The following is a 15,321-nucleotide window of genomic DNA, read 5'->3' as shown; positions in this document are numbered from 1 at the left end:
ATTTATCTAGTTTCGTGCATCAATAAAAAACCCTAGATCTGAGTTCGCGCAGATCCATTAAATTCATCAGAAAACATAGAAGAAATAGATTTTAACTTCATGAAACAAGGTATCTACTTAAATCATGCATTAATAAGATAGATTCAGTGGTTTTGCGCAACATTCACAAATTATTTCATGGAACATATAATTAAGTGACAGAATATAACATTAATATAAATACTTAAATTACACAATAATTCTCCAAAATTTAGTCTTTATTAATCTTCAATGCTCATGTTACAGACTCTTCAACCTTGCGCACTCAACTTCAGGGGTCTTCACACTTATCTACGGACTTACCAAGGCCTCTTGCACACTTAGCTATAGGAGCCTTCCCCTTCTCTCCTAAGTATAGGAAGCAGAGCCTTCTTGCCTTAGCACTCACCCAAAACAGTCTCTATCTTTTCTTAGTTACTTCCCTCCCTCTAAACTTGCTATGACTTGAATATATAGACTTTTCAATACAAAACCATGATCTGCGAACCATGGGTGAGTCTTAAAACTGACTTAACTATCTATCCAAATAAGGGGCTAAGACCCCTTTGACACTTATCTATCTACGCGCTCTACATCCACATATCGCGGATACTTTACATATTTTTACAAAAACATATGCAAAATTTTGGTTAACTATCCCCAAAATGACCCTAGGGACCCTATCCCGACAGTTGAGTTATTAGTTCCTGGAAGCCTTGGTTGGAACAAATTCTTTGGAAGCTCTGAAAGGCTTAGATGGAGACCAATCTGATGATGGTTTTGTGATATCCGACCGTGAGGTGGAATAAATTTTTTATGGGATGAGGTGGATGGCCTATGGAAGCCCTAAATGAGTTTTGATTGATGTGTTCTATGAGATCCCACATTCATGCTTGTAATATGGCATGGGGGTGAATGATTGAAGAGAGATTTGGCTCAACCATTCTATGGTCAGGTGGAACGTGGAAGTCTCGTCCCAGGTTTGGATTTTGCATCATTAATGCAAAGTTATTTCTCCTTGTATTTCTATGATAATTTTGATGGATTGTATGTGGTCTATATGGTTGTACTTTCATGATTATTTCTACTGCTATTATGTTGGTTATGTATGTGTTTTATGACAACAACCATGTATGGCTCTCATCATGTTTTTACTTGTAATTGAATGATCAATGTATCTATGACCTAATGGATGGAATGACAATTGATGTGTTGATACATCAATGGTTCTTAGCAATTCTCAGCTAATTATGAGACCCCTATGCTCAGAACTATTAATTACACCTGTAGATTACACATTTACAATATGTTTGACAAAATGCCTGTAATGACTAGTAGGGGTCCAGTTAAGGTCTTGAACAAGTATTTGCTTAAGTAATATCATTTCCATGTTATTTTACTGATTTGAAGAGATGTTTCAATTCTAGGAAGTGACCTAGACTCTGGACCTAAAAAAGTGGCTCAAATCTTGGATTCGTTGGCATAACAATGACAGTTTTGGTCTCTGGTCGCCAGAAGGCAAGTTTGTGAGAGCGACTTTGGGTTGCTAGTCGCACTCATTCCTATAGCATGGGAGTGACTAAGCCTTAAATTGTCCAAAAACTCATTGGGAACCCAAGGCAAGTTGTCTAAAGTATTGGAATTGTCCCTGAGAGTCCTATAGTTGATGATTAATGTCTGTATGGTGTGTTTCCATTGGTTCCACTTCCTTAACAATACTTAGGAGGTCGAATCATATCATAGTGGCATCTCTTCACATGTTTACCCCGGCTAGCCGGTTGCTTGGGTAGATGTGGGAGGAGGGTCTTACAGAGTGGTGTCAGAGCATGGTTCACCCATTAGACTGGATGGGCTATGTGTTGATCATCCATGCATGTCAGTTGTATGTGTGTCTCTCACCCTTGCGTTCCATGTGCTTGTTGCATTTGCATGGTGTTGTTCATGGTTGTAGTGACGTTGTCATGTGAAATTTGAGGTGTTATTGTGGAATGCATCACTATGAGTGTATGATTGGTTACATGTCGATTTATGTCACTTACATGAATCGTTGTAGTATTCTAGGTTACATTCTTGCATGTTTGGTTACATTCTTGTATGCTTGGTTGCATGTATCATTATTCCAGGTTTGATTTCAAGAATTGTTCATTCACGCTTGATCATATGTGTTTATGCATATGTGTAGATGATTATGCATCACTTATGCATGTTCATGTTTGCATGTGGTCAAGTGTATAGTGACGTAATGATGGTGGTTGTCATGCATGAGGTCGTGATGTGTGTTGTTGTTGAGGTCATGCATTGATGACTAGACCCTAGCTAGAATGGCAGTTGCATGGTCATATTCTTATGTTATATGTTTATATACATTGTTATGATTATGTTATACTTGTATCACGTTGATTTGGTGATCTTGAAGACAAGGTATCCTCCCCGAGCTATACTAAGGTATGTTGGTTTATTGTGATTTGGTTAAACTGACATGATATACCTTGCATGAAGAAATATCAAATGGCTAGCAAGATGGTTGACTACAAAGAATCTCCCTATGAATCTGAAGAGTAGTATGGTGTTGGGAACCCTTCCGATTTGTAAATTACACTGAGAATCTTAAAGGAAGAAATATGGAGTTGTAAGGCAGATAATGACAGAATCATACAGAGTCAGGAGAAACAAGCAAAGGTAAATGCAGTAATACTTCACAATTTGTCAGATTTGCAGTGACAGGGACCACATTGGATCAGCTATGAGTAGGAGGATATAAATAATGGGGCATATGGTAGTCGGTCGCATGGTGGTCACATATCAGATAGAGATGACATAATCAGTGATGGCAGATGGTTGGACACTTCGGATAGGAGAAGGGATAAACACATATATGATTCTAGTTCTAATTGAGATAAGCACCATGATCATCATCGGTATCATCCTTACAAGAGGAGTGATAGGGGATACTTTCCAGATGAGTTTAAGAAAGCAAAGACACCAACATTTGATGGATAGATGAAGAAACCACAAGATGCAGAGGCATGGTTTCTTGGCATGTAGAAATTCTTCAGGTTGCATGACTATTCAGAGGACATGAAAGCTAGAGTGGCTACATTCAATCTCAAAGGTAAGACAAGAATTTGGTGGGAAAATGTGAAGAATGTCAGATGCATTCATGAGGATGATTTGACTTGGAGTGAGTTTGAGTAGCTATTCAAGAAGAAGTACTTATCATAGAGATACTTTGTTGACAGAGCAAAAGAATTTTATGAGCTAAAGATGGGTTCCATGACAGATGATGAGTACACTAGCAAGTTCTTAGAGTTACTGACGTATGTTTCTTACCTCACAGAGCAAAAGGCCAAGATTCAAAGGTTCATTAGTGGTTTACCAGGTGTATTTATAGATAGAATTGATTTCGATGAGCCTAGATCGTTGGAGGAGGCCATTCAGAAGCTAAGGCATTTCTATGAACAATCAAAGCGCATAGCCGAGACTACAACAGATTGGAAAGGTAATGCAAAGAACAAAGGAAAATGGGATAGAAAGATGGTAAGAACTGAGGATACAGGTAGCAAGGAGAATTTTGCACCACCTAAGAAGTTTAATGCATCAAATAGAGGACAGGGATTCTAACCAGGAGAACAAAACAAGGAGACGTGTTAGAAGCCTATAGAGTGTTGGATTTGTGGCAAGGATCATCGCATGAGATATTTCCAATAGAATCAAGGTGGTAGACCCCAGATAGATAGTGCACAGGAGGCACAAAATGTTGGGGATGTTGGTAAGAGTATTATGCGTATCTATGCATCATTGGATAACAAACAGACATATCATCAGGCATCTATCATTGAGATGGAAAGTAACCTTTGTGATCAAGTTATTTCTATTTTGATTTACCCTAGATCTAATTATAGATATGTTAGTTCTGACTTGGTGGAAAAGTGTGGTTTGAGTAAGGAATCGCAGGCAGAGTCTTGGTTAGTACAGTTGGCTAAAATTACAAATAAACGAGTTCATCATTGGATAAGAGCTTGTGCATTTGATTTGAATGGCATGCCTACCGCAACACATTTGAATGTATTACCATTGGGTTCATACAATATGTTGTTAGGCATGGACTGGTTGTATCTTCATAGAACCAAGGTAGACTATTATGATAAAGCCATTGAGTGTGTTGATGACAATGGAGAACCAAGAATCTTACAGGGTAATAAGAAAGCTACATCAGTTAGGATGGTGATAGTTATGCAAGTAAAGCATAGTCACAGGAAAGGGTGCAAGTTATTTGCAGTGTACATTTATAGTGATAAGGGTAAGGAAGTTGAGGGTATAGATGTGTTTAGTAGGTACCCAGTTTTGCGGTTGTTTTAGGATGTATTTCTTGAGGACATTATAGAGTTTCCACCTCATACAAAGGTATACTTTTCTATTGAGTTAGTGCCAAGGGAAACTCCAACATCAAAAGCACCTTACAGGATGAGCACACATGAGTTGGTTGAGTTAAAACTGCAGCTAAAGGAAATGTTGGACAAGGGATACATTAGGCCAAGTGTATCACCATGCGGTGCACTGGTATTTTTTGTAAATACGAAAGATGGAACACTTAGATTATGCATTGATTACAAGAAGTTGAACAAAGTGACTATCAAGAACAGGTACCCTTTGCCGAGGATTGATGAATTATTCAATAAGTTGAAGGGAGAAACAATGTTTAGGTTGTTGAGAGAGAATCAGTTGTATTCTAAGCTCAGCCAATGTAGTTTCTTTCAGACAGAGGTACACTACTTGGGGCATGTTGTCTCCAAGGAGTGCATTGCAGTAGATCTAGAGAAGATAAGGGCCATCATGGAGTGGGTAGCTCCTAAGAGTGTGGATGAGGTTAGATCTTTCATGGGTTTGAAAGGATACTATAGAAGGTTCATCAGGAACTTCTCACAGATTTCTTATCCTATCACATCATTGCAAAGTAAAGGTAAGAAGTTCAAATGGACTGAGGAGTGTGAAGCTAGCTTTGAGCAAATCAGGCAGTTGTTGACACATACACTAGTGCTATAGATTGCAGATCTAGACAAAGAGTTTGCGGTATGCATAGATGCTTACAAGAGAGGAGTTAGTGGATTCCTTATGAAGGATGGACAAGTGGTATTTTATGAGTCTCAGAAACTAAACGAGCATGAAAAGAACTACCCGACACATGATTTGAAGTTAGCGACGATCATATATGCATTGAAGATGTGGAGATACTATCTTCTTGGTAGGCGATTTGTACTTATGAGTGATCACATTGGGTTCAGATATTTGTTTGACTAGTCGAATATGAACACCAAGCATGCTAGATGGTTGGCCACGATCAACGAGTTTCATTTTGAGATCAACTATGTCAAAGGTAAAGAGAATAGGGTGGAAGATTCTTTCAGCAGACAGGTACAAGTAAATCACTTGGAAACTATGAGCTCCTATGGGACAGACCTACAAGATACGATCTTGTAGGCAAGTCAACAGGATGTCAGGTATATGGAGATTGTGCACAGGTTGTAGTAGGATGCAGGTATAGGTACAAGTGGCAGTACAGGTACATGTATAGGTACAGGTGGCAGTATAGGTACAAGTGTAGGTGCACAAGGTATGGATTATTGTCTTACAACAGATGGGTTGGTTAAGTTCCAAGACATGATATATGTGTCGGATAATAGTGAGCTCGAGAAGGTGATCTTGAAGGAGTTTCATGTGAAATTGTATTCGGGTCACCCAGGGTATTAAAAGACGTTAACTGCAGTGAAGAGATTTTACTATTGGCTGAATTTGAAGAAGGATGTAGCATATTTTGTGGCTAGATGTTTTGATGGTCAGTGAGTGAAAGAATAATGTAAACATCAACTTCTACAGCCGATTGTGATTCCAGAGTGGAAATGAGAAGTCATTTCCATGGAATTCATCACAGGGTTTCCGAAGACAATAAGACAACATGATTCCATTATGGTTATTGTGGACAGGTTGATGAAGGTTGCACATTTCATTTCAACAAAGTCTACATTCGTAGCTAGTGATGTAGCATAGGTATTCATCTGAGATGTGGTTAGAGCGTACGATGTATAGAAGAAGATTGTGTCAGATAGGGATGTGAATTTCACTTCCAAGTTTTGGAAGGCGTTATTTGCAGGTTTGAACAGAGAGTTGGCCTCCAGCACAACTTATCATCCGCAGATAGATGGATAAACACAGAGGGTCAACATGATATTGGAGGACATGTTGAGGATGTATGTGATGCATCGGCAATGGAAGTGGGAAGAGTATCTCCCTTTGGTAGAGTTCGCATACACAAACGGTTATCAGGAGTCATTGAGGATGAGTCCTTTTGAGGCAATGTATGGGCGTAGTTGTAGCACTCCTATCAATTGGAGTGATATGGTTAATAGGGTATTGATTGGACCATATATGTTGGCAGACATGGAACAAGAAATGCAGGATATATAGAAGAATCTAAAGGCAACACAACATAGGTAAAATATTTAAGCACATAGGAACATGTTGTTCAAGGAGTTCTAGGTTGGGGAACAGGTGTACTTGTGCATCAAACCAAAGAAAAGCTCCTTGCGGATTGGATCTTGTACCAAGCTAGCACCACATTTTTGTGGACCCTTCAGTATTATTGAGAGGATTGGGCCATTAGCCTATCGACTTGCACTGCCTTCGACAATGAAAGTCTATGATGTTTTACATGTATATTTGCTTAAGAAGTATGTTAAGGATGTTGATCATGTGATTGAATAGTTTTTATTGCAGGTGGAACCAGATGGAGAATTCCAGCCAGAGCGTCTATTATAGAAAAGGGTGCTCATTCTCTAGAACTAAGAAATTAAGCAAGTTAAGGTGCATTGGAAGCACTTTGGGTCCGATGAAGCTACATGGGAGATGGTGGATTAGTTGCAGGCTATGTATCCTTCCTTGTTTGTAGATTGAGGCGAAGTAGTTTTGGCTTGGTGTTTGGGTGTGATTTTGGTATATGTTTTCATATATGTTTTGATGATGTTGGTTTATGTACATATGTATATGGATGTAAATACCTCCATGAGCTATGTTATAAAGCTCCACTATGCAGTATGTTGTTATGATGTCATGTTATTATGTTGTTATGTTGGCTTGTTTCCAGCAGTGTGATCATTGTAAATACTACATCGAGCTAAGTTATAAAGCTCCATCGGCAAGATATATTTTTCTTAGAACATTTTTGTGGTTATAGGTGTTGTTGAACACTGAGGATGGTGTTCCCCCAAGGGGGAGGGTTCTGTAACAGCCCTAGTGAAAATTCCATGTAATAAAAGTAAATAAAGGCAAAATAATAATCACGGATGATGGGACACTTATTCCAAGCTAATGTTAGGCATAATCCTAGTGATGGGGATCACTTGTGATTGCTTATGGCTAAGGAAATTGGCAAAGGAAATGGCTAAGGCTTTGGAAAGGAAAAATGATATTTTTTGCACATTTATTTATGAAAATAATCAAAAATGAAGAAAATAGAGGCTTCATTGATAAAAATGCTTCAGAGGATCAGTTGGTAACCTTTTGTCAGTTCATTTTGGAGCTCTGCCATTATTTTCTCTCTTTTGCATACTCTTGGAGACTTAGATTTTTCTTGGAGCACTCTTGGTGGGTGTGGCATACTTGGACTTTTGGAGCAAGAAGGAAAATGAAGAGCAGGAAAGTGCAAGAAGGCATCAGGATCAACATCTACATCATATTTTCTTGTAGGTACCGAGTTGCATGTATGTTTCCTTCACTAGTTTTGGCATGCATGGCACATGCATGTGGTTTCTTGGTTGTGATCTATCATTGGCATGGAAGATTGCCTGGATTGACAGTGGATTGACTAGCCTTGCCATTTCCTAGATAACCATGGTGATTGTGAGTTTACTTTCATTGGTTGTTTTTGGTTGGTTCTCATGTTTCCTTAGCTTCGGTTTAGTTATTAGTTCCTAGAAGCCTTGGTTGGAACCAATGCTCTGGAAGCACTATAAGGATTGGATGGAGACCAATCTGATGATGGTTTTGTGATGTTTGACCATGAGGTGGAATCATTGTTTGATGGGTTGAGGTGGATGGCCTTTGGAAGCCTTGGATGAGTTTTGATTGATGTGTTCTATGAGATCCCACATTCATGCTTGGAATATGGCATAGGGGTGAATGGCTAAAGAGATATTTGGCTAAGACATTCTATGGTAGGGTGGAATGTGGAAGTCCCATCCTGGGTTTTGATTTTGCATCATTAATGAAAGGTTATTTCTCCTTGTATTTCTATGAGAATTTTGATGGATTGTATGTGGTCTATATGGCTATACTTTCATGAGTATTTCTGCTGCTATTATGTTGGTTACGTATGTGCTTTATGACAACAACCATGTGTGGCTCTCATCATGTTTTTACTTGTAATTGAATGATAAATGTATGTATGACCTAATGGATGGAATGGAATTTGATGTGTTGAGGCATCAATCGTTCTTAGCGATTATTAGCTAAGTATGAGATCCCTATGCTCAGAGCGGTTAATTACACTTGTAGATTACACATGTGCAATATGTTTGACGAAATTCCTGTCATGGTTAGTTGGTCCAATCAAGGTCTTGAACAAGTATTTTCTTTAATACTATCATTTCCATGTTATTTTACTGATCTAGAGAGATGGTTCAATTCTGGGATGTGACCTGGCCTATGGGTCTGAAAAAGTTTCTCAAATCACGGAGTCCCTGGCATCACACCGATAGTATTGGTATCTAGTCGGTGGGAGGCAAGCCTATGAGAGTGACTTTGGGTTATTGGTTGCACTCTGACCAATATCATGGGAGCAAATTTTGGTTTCTAGTTGCACTCATGCCTATAACATGGGAGCGACTGAGCCTTAAATTGTCTAAAAGCTCAGTGGGACCCCAAGGCAAGTTGTCTAAAGTATTGGATTGGTTTCTGAGCGTCTCGTAGCTGATTATTAATGTCTATATGGTGTGTTTCCATCGGTTCCACTTCCTTAACGTGACTTAGGAGGTTGAATGATATCATAGTGGCCTCTCGTCGCATGTTTACCCCAACTGTCTTGTTGCTTGGGTAGATGTGGAAGGAGGCTGTTACAATAACTCCTTATATTAAATATGTTTCATAATTGTAGTGCGTCACTAGAAAATATACCTATGATCTCTTTTATTCAAATTGAAATTTTGTCCACGTGCCCGAAATTTTTGCTACTTGAAAACATTATTTATGACCTCAAAAATGCCTTGCAAGTTGATGAATAAAAAATTAGAAAAGATTTAGAAAAAGTGGTGAATTTTTTTATTGTTTGACACCCTTGTACCAATCATATTTGTGTGCAACCATGTTCTGTAATTATCTTTAGACATGCAGATCTCCCATGTGCACATATACTTCCTTGGAAGGTAATTTCTTATACAAATTTGGGTTTTTACTTCACATTAGACACACACTAGCTTCACATATCTTCCTACTGAAATTTTATGACTAAAAAAAGTTTCCAACAATCCCAACCCAGTTTTAGTTTCACCTTATCACTCCCATTCAGTTAAATTCCCTTTCCCATAAACATACATTGAACATATAGAATTCTGGAAATGAAATTTTCAGATTAAAACACATGGGACTGTCAACACATGCTGATAATAAATATGGACATGACCAGACCAGCAACACACACAGGTTTTTGGTCAACTTAGACCTAGGCAAAACCCCTTCAATATTCTCCGGGGAAAACCTGTTAGAGAGCTCTTCAGATTTATTTATCTTTCAAGTTCAGGAAAAATACATTTGCAGAAAAAACAAAACAGCAGAAAACAACTTGTCTCTTCAGCCCCAAACTCCTTGAAAACCATGCCCACTTTGCCTTGATTTCCATGCCCACTTGAAGTTGAAAATATGTATTGTACGAATACGACTATACGAATTTTCTTTTCAAAAACTTCTCTCGAATGGTATGGAGCTCACAACATTCAATGTTGTTTGTACTGTACCTTCTGTTGTCTTCTAAACCTTGATTTCCATGCCCAGCTTTGCCTAAAAATCACTCCTTAAACTTGCTACAACAAATTTCTCCTTCAGGACTTTTCTCCAGCTCTTAGCCTCCTTTCTCCAATTTGCTCATGAAGAATGAATGTAGTGTCTCTTTTATTCTCCCCCTTTTGTTTCCCTAAATGACTTTTGGGCAACCCTAAGATCTAATGGCTTAGATTCATTTAGATCAAGGGATGAGAATAAATGTGCATTTAATTCTCACTTTTTATTTTTTAACTCACCCATTAAATAAAGTACCCACATTGTACTTTATGTCTAAAGTCACTTTTCACTTTATAATTTATAATTCACTTTAGCATCTATAAAATCACTTTCATTTTATAAAGTCACACTTAGGAAAAGAATTATTTTGGACACTTTTCCCTAGGTAGAGACTAACCCATGGGAAACTACTTGTCCAAGGTACATTAAAAATAAACACTTCCCTCTAACACAGTGGCATGCATGTAGTCTTTCCCCTTTGCATTTTGATCCTCACTTAAGCCCCATAATTCACGTGGGTCCTTCTGCATGGGAATGATTTATTGGATACAACTACATGCATGGTCTATTTTCCACTTTTCACTATGGAAAGTGACTTCCCCCCTCCTAGATTAGATGGTTAACTTTGAGGTAGATCAATAACCCAAATTCTCATCGGGCTAAAACATGCATGGAGTATTACAATAAGTTACCCCCTCAATGAATCTAGTGGAAAATATTTCTATGATCTGACGACCCAAATTTAATATTATGTTGGAACATGCACATAGGTTTACAATGTGTCACCACTCGATATATTTGACAGTTGAGATTTCACTGATCCGATGAACCATATATTGCATCCTACTAAAACATGTGTGAGGGTTTATGATGAGTTTCAAACGTGACATATCTAATAGTTGTTATCTCCCTTCATTAATGACCCACAATCCACATTGGGCACCAACTTGTGTGGCAAATAAAACAGAGTTATATCCTGATAGATTCAAGCATCATGATCAAATGGGATAGATGATCCATGACACACATAGGGATCCAACTTGCACAGGGCATAAAATAGATTTGCACCCCCGATGGATTCGATGACTCTGATCAAACAAGATCATTGGCACATAACCCACAAAGGGCTCTAATGTGCTGGTTGTTTAATAACGCAGAGAGTTCCCAATAGATGCAACAAATTGCATTAGTTAAAATCAATGGCTATGGTGTGCATTGTGAGTTGAAAGGTACAAAATTTTAGTGCTTTACGTCCACTCAATGGTGCCCAATCACACTAGGTTCTACCACCTGGCCCCTTACCTACCAACTCAGTCGCCACATGGAACTACCATGTGGCATTGCTACCTCATCACTAATTTTATCACATATTTATTTATTTTATGTCAGTAATACACATTTTATTTCCCATGGGGCATAAATTAGATAGTGATGGGGTGTACTCTTAAGGCACTATGTGATGTGAAGGTCACATGTATGAAACTCTATGGGAAAAAATCCAACCATGTGAAGGGATGGTGTGGCCCAAGCCAAATGTGATCTGTTGGGTCTTGAAAATGTCATTCATTTCCATTACACTTTCACTATTATGTCCATTATATCACCTCCATTTCACTACTATGTCACTACATTCATCCCACCTTCATTATCATTGGGCCACATTTATGTTTTTCCAAACTTTATTAATTCTTAGCCTTTTTAAGTGAATTTGTGATTAAAAATTAGAAAATAATGTGCATATGCTTATACCTAACAAGTGGGTTGAGATTGATGACATGTGTAGGTCAAAAGGAGACTGCTAGAAGACCCTTATGTGGCACTCTAAGGCCAAATTCGAATTTGAGTGGAAAGAATCATGGGATCATGAGGATATGTGTCACATCTCCTAATTGTATTGAAACTCTAAGAAGACATGTGTCTTATCAGTTCCTATTTTGATTAGGACTCTAGAGGTAGAGGGAGAGATTCATGGACTCTCATTAATGAGATGACTTCTCATCTTTTTGTATAAATAGGAGATCTTTCTCCTTCATTTGTTAGCTTAGAGTTTAGAGCTTAGCTTGTGAGTCTTAGCTTAGCTTGGAGTTTGTAGTTCTTCCTTGATGGCTTTTGAAAGCTTTGGAGAGTTTTGTTGTACTTTGTAATTTTGAAAAATTTGAATAAAGCTTTGATGTTCTCAACATGGAAGGAGATGTGAAGTAGATGTCATGGAGCATATTAGAATGTAAGGTAGAGTAGATTTCATTTTGTAATTTTGCTTTGATTTGATTATGTCATTTGATTGCTTTCAAGTTTGATAGATTAGATTTTTCATTCATGCAATTTTAATTCATGTAAGTGTGTTCAATCGGTTGATTGTAGATTAGTTTTTCTTTACATGTTTTTGCATCAAATAGTGACATGAGATTTTCCTCTCTGCTGACTTTGTTTTTTTAGCTTTTCAATTTCAGTTATGCTTTGATTTCATTCTTATTCATTTTCTTTGTTAGTTAGTTTAGATATCAAATTCCTCATATCATTGACGTTATCTCCTAAAGCCATATCTTAGACTACCTGGTGAACTATCGAACTATGAATGATGTGATTTGATTTTAGCTTTGTTTTTTTGCAATTAGATATCAAATTCCTCATATCATTGACGTTATCTCCTAAAGCCATAGCTTAGACTACCTGGCGAGCTATCGGACTATGAATGATGTGATTTGATTTTAGCTTTATTTTTCTGCAATTTGATATCAAATTCCTCATATCATTGACTTTATCTCCTAAAGCCATAGCTTAAACTACCTGGGGAGCTATCAGACTATGAATGATGTGATTTTATTTTAGCTTTATTTTTCTGCAATTAGATATCAAATTCCTCATATCATTGACATTATCTCCTAAAGCCATAGCTTAGACTACCTGGCGAGCTATTAGACTATGAATGATGTGATTTAATTTTACTTTTATTAGTTTGCAGTTTTTGATTTGTTGAGTGCAATAGCTTAACTTTTATTTCTGTATTTACATAAACAGCAGAGATAGTGATTCCATGATCAGTAGTTCATCATTTGTTTGATTTGAATAGCAGCACATTTCCATTCTTGTTTAAGTACTAATTTCATCAATAACATGTTTTGAGATCTTTTGAAGTGCTAAGTTTTGGAAGTTACCTTTAGGGACATAAACCTTGTCTTGAAATCTACATCCATAATTGGACACTTTAGGAGATCAACAAGAACAAAACCCCAAAATAAAATAAAATCTATAAAACAATGAAGTAAGAAAAAGGTTAACTAAGCACATATGGTGCACCACACTTCATCAATTTACGATACCCGGATTGATAATTTATGTAGAGCAATTTAAGACGTTAAATTGACTAGACATTTCGGTGCCGTTGACGGGGAAGTGTAATTAGGAGACCTTATTTCTTACATCTAAAAAAGAAAATTAATAATTCTTGAGTATGCTCTCCTCCTGCACTTTGTGTGATCTAGAGGATCAGAAAAAGAATTGTTATGTTAAAAAAAAAGGGAGACAAAATAAACTTCATCATTTCAATTAAAAAATAAAAATAAAAAATAAAAAAATAAAAATTGATGAAACCCAACTGCTTTGATAGGTTCAACTTTTCAAGATTGACTGGTTATGGTTTGTAGTGGTCCTTAAAACACTGTATCCTGTTTTAATAAGATTTTGCAACTTAGCTACGGAATGTGGGTTGATTCCGCAGCTAATTGTGAATTCCGCAACTCGTTTCAAGGTTTATCAAGTTACATGCGTCCAATGAAGAAACTGACCACATGGGCATCTCCAGAATTGTCCCGACATGGATCCTATCCTAGTCACCTAGCCCAGATTGATAAAAAATCAGCTTAAAATCTCAGTCAAAGCCCTGTTTTTAGCATGTTTACCTTGAAGTCTTTGCTGCTTGAAATTGAAAACCATTAATCATTTTCATAAATTTTACAATTTCATAGAAAAAAAGAAAAAAGAAAAAGAAAAATCAATTCAATGGCATGACTCCTGTGGTCTTTATTGATGATATCTTCACCCTGTAATACACTCCACAACAGTTTCACGTCCACTTTGTATGGATCCCTCATGTTGCCAATAAGTCAAACAAATGCATCGCTGACCCTGTAATATGATTTCCATGGCTTCAACATGTCAATTATTCCCAATCCAACGACTTCAATTCAACATTACAAACGCCATGTGTAGTCTCTCGGTCATGGTTTTGTTCAGCGATTCCCCACTTTTCTTTATGAAATGGCTTCACGACTCTTCAAATAGTGCGTTCTTCATTAGTGTGCCTTTCCTATGGTTGGATTGGAAATTTCTTGTCTCCCACATAGATTTCCAATAAGGATCAATAGTGTGCACACCACCACTGTCAAACAAAGGCGTATTGTCTTACCTCTGATTCGAAACTTTACAGCCGAATGCAATAATTCAGGAAAAACGCAAAATAGAGAAAAATGTCAAACTTTGAATGCACGATTTGGCCAAACGGAGGCGAATTTGGAAAAAATAAAACATGGGTTTTTTTTCCAGTAGGGTCAGTTAGATAACCTAGAAATGGTTTTTAGAAATTCGTGGTGGTTTGAGAGAATTTCTCAGTTCTCTGAAGCCTCTTTTTGCCTGCCGCGTGAAGAAAAACGGATTTTAATGAACAGGCTATGATTTAATTCGGAAAGGGGAATTCTAATTTGATTATGTGCTGGCATTTACTCCACCATGTCTCCCGCCTTTTATTGCCACTCGTCTATAACTCATTAACACCTGTTAACAACAATCCCAATTGAAGACGGCTCTGTTTAGTGATTAACTCCATTACGTGAACCGGTTGAGTACGCCTCTTCCAAACTGATCTGTCAATTTCAATCGAACTTCACTACTCCACCTGTTTAAATAGCTATTCCTATGTTCTTTTCATAAAATGCTCGATGCTTTACTCGGATGGATTTCATTATTTGCATAGTCACGCCTTGCATGATTCGTAGAGATTTGAATTGCAGCAACATTCTCGTGAATGGCAATACTGGATTCTTGTGAATCGTAACCTATTTGCATATGAATCTCAAACCATGATTAGTTGTTCATTACACTGAGTTTTTTTCCCCTTTTCATATCTTCGCAACCTCTTTTCATACTCAGTCACCTTGTTTTCACATAGTCTACGCATATATTCACTCTGTCTTCACATACTCTGTACATACAATTGCTTTAGTCACAGTCATCTGCTTCCATATACATTTTCATTCCATTTCC

This window comes from Pinus tabuliformis, chromosome 6 (genome assembly GCF_031772625.1).
Source record: "Pinus tabuliformis cultivar Carrire ecotype Pingquan chromosome 6, CPIR1, whole genome shotgun sequence".
Taxonomy (NCBI): domain Eukaryota; kingdom Viridiplantae; phylum Streptophyta; class Pinopsida; order Pinales; family Pinaceae; genus Pinus; species Pinus tabuliformis.
The sequence above is the reverse complement of the archived record's forward strand: the minus strand, read 5'-3'. Positions refer to the sequence as shown.